Raw genomic sequence first — 2,447 nt, 5'->3', positions numbered from 1 at the left:
CTGCAGAGGCAGTCATGCCAGCCCAGCGATAACCCGGGAGGGCTGCTTCTCGGAAGAAACTCATCCCTGAGAGATGGCCGGCTCCCAAATGCAACGTCTCCTGTTTCTGCCGTCGGAAACGCGTGCTCCATGTTCCAGCAGCGGCTTTTCCCTGCGGCTCTGTACGCCCCTCCCAAAGTAAGCCTTCTGACCCTCTTGTCACTGCATCATTTGCTTGCGGAGCTGGGGCTCCTTAGCAAGAGGAGGGGAGCGCTGGTACCATGAGGTCCTCGCTCCTCTGCGGCCAGGCACAACGGGGAGGCCGGGCAATGCAGCAGGTGGCTCCAGGACTGCAAAGCAAACTGCTCCCATGCAGTTCATTACCACGGCCCCCTCCCTTAAGCCTCTGTCCCCCTCGATACGACTTCGGACGTCCCGTCATCGGTGTTTTTCCTGCTGTTCAAACCCCCCCCCGACAGAGGGGTCTGGAACAGCGGTACCCCTTTAATGGAGTAAAGGATGAGAAGTTATCTGACAGTTCGAATGAGTTGTAGGGGAGCTGTCCTGATGGGGGAGCAGTGACGAGCAGTGACGTGGGGGATAGAGGAGCTTAGGATGGTCCAGGCCGCGCTCGGCCACGAGACCAGGTGCATGAGAGCGACGCTTTGAAATGCTCAGCCTGGCGCTGGAGGAGAAAGCAGCAGCGGGACAAGATGCCGTTTCCAATGGGGGAAGCCAGAAGAGCAGGGCAGAGGCAGCAACTGAGAACGAAGTGTCAGCGCGAAGGGAAGGAGCAGGGAATGGCCGGAAGGCAAGTGGCCGTGGCACCGGGCAGAGAAAACGGAGCAGGACTGGAGCAGGAAGGAGTGAAGAGCGCAGGTCCAGCCTGTGAGAGCCTAACGGGAGAAAGTGCAAGAAGAAAGCAGCAGAAAGGGACCTGCATCCCCTCTTCCTTGCCGGGTGGGGGTGACGGTGGACAAGCAGCTGAATGGGAGCCAGCATCGTGCCCTTGGTGCCAAGCAGGCGACCGGCATCCTGGGCTGCATCGGTAGGAGCGGTGCCAGCAGACGGAGGGCAGTGATCCTTCCCCTCTGGCCACATCTGGAGTCCTGTGTCCAGCTGTGGGCCCCACTGCAGAAAGGATGTGGACACATTGGAGAGAGTCCAGCGGAGGGCAATGAAAATGGTGGTGGGCTGGGGGACAGGACTGGTGAGAGGCTGAGGGACCTGGGCTGATGTAGTCTGGAGAAGAGTAGACCGAGGGGGACTGAACAGCAGCCTTCGCCTCCCTACCGGGGGGCCGCAAAGAAGACGGAGCTGGGCTGGTCTCAGTGGGGGCAGGCGACAGGACAAGGAGCAATGGGCTCAGGCTGCAGCAAGGGAAGTTGAGGTTGGATATTAGGAAAAAACTCTCTCACGAGGAGGGTGGTGAAGCCCTGGTGCAGGGCACGCTGAGAGGTGGGGGAGTCTCCATCCCTGGAGGTGTTGAAGACCCAGGTAGACTTGTCTGGGATGACATAGCTGGGGCTGGTCCTGCTTGGAGCAGGAGGTTGGATGAGATGCGACTCCCTGAGGTCCCTTCCAGCCTGGTTTTCTCTGATTCGAACACAATGAGGGGGAGGCAGGGAGGGGAGATGAGCGCACTGTGTTGGGGTTTGGACTGGAGCTGACCTGCCCCAGAAGTGAATGGCTTTGGTGCAAGCTCCTGCGCCTGGTCCTTCGCCAGGGGATGTTGACAACGCAGCCGGCATCGCAAGTCCCATCTGCCGCTCAGAACAAATGCTAAACCTCGGCCCCTGGAAACAATGCACAGCTGAATATTACCTGGGCCGTAATGTGAAGCCAGTGTCGGCTGGTTTGACGAAAATAATGTTTCTTATGATCTACTCGAGTCAAGCCAACACCGCATCCAGGGACCGAGCTCCAGTGCAAATTCAGGATTTCCTGCTTCAGTTCCCTTTCGCCAGCAGCGCTCGGAGGAAATAATGAACGTCACTTAAGCTGACCTATGTCACAGCCAGAAATATACTTAAATGCATACGTAAATATAGGTACATACATCCCAACACATGTGAATCTCCAGTATGCAGATATTTAAATACTGAAGCGACCATTTGAATACGTTAAGTGCATATTTGAGTATGCAAATGTCTGTGTAAAGTATCTATTTAAATATATTTAAGTATAAATATTTAAACACATATTTCAATACATTTAAACATATATTTCACTACATACAGACAGACGTACATCTATACATATATATAAAGCTTGCTTAAAAATTGTTTTCCAGCTCTTTAAGTCGGGCTAATAGAAGATACCAGATTCACCCAAAGAACCTTGTCTCTCTCTCTCTCTAAAACACTATTTTTGCAAAAAAGATTAAAAGAAACAAGGTGCCTTTTGGCTGGGACGGCTGGGCCCAGGGGGGCGGGGCCTCCCCCGGCCCCGCCCCCCGAGCGCCCCCC

Source organism: Crocodylus porosus, unplaced genomic scaffold (assembly GCF_001723895.1).
Source record: "Crocodylus porosus isolate Cpor-Errol unplaced genomic scaffold, CroPor_comp1, whole genome shotgun sequence".
NCBI lineage: Eukaryota > Metazoa > Chordata > Crocodylia > Crocodylidae > Crocodylus > Crocodylus porosus.
The sequence above is the reverse complement of the archived record's forward strand: the minus strand, read 5'-3'. Positions refer to the sequence as shown.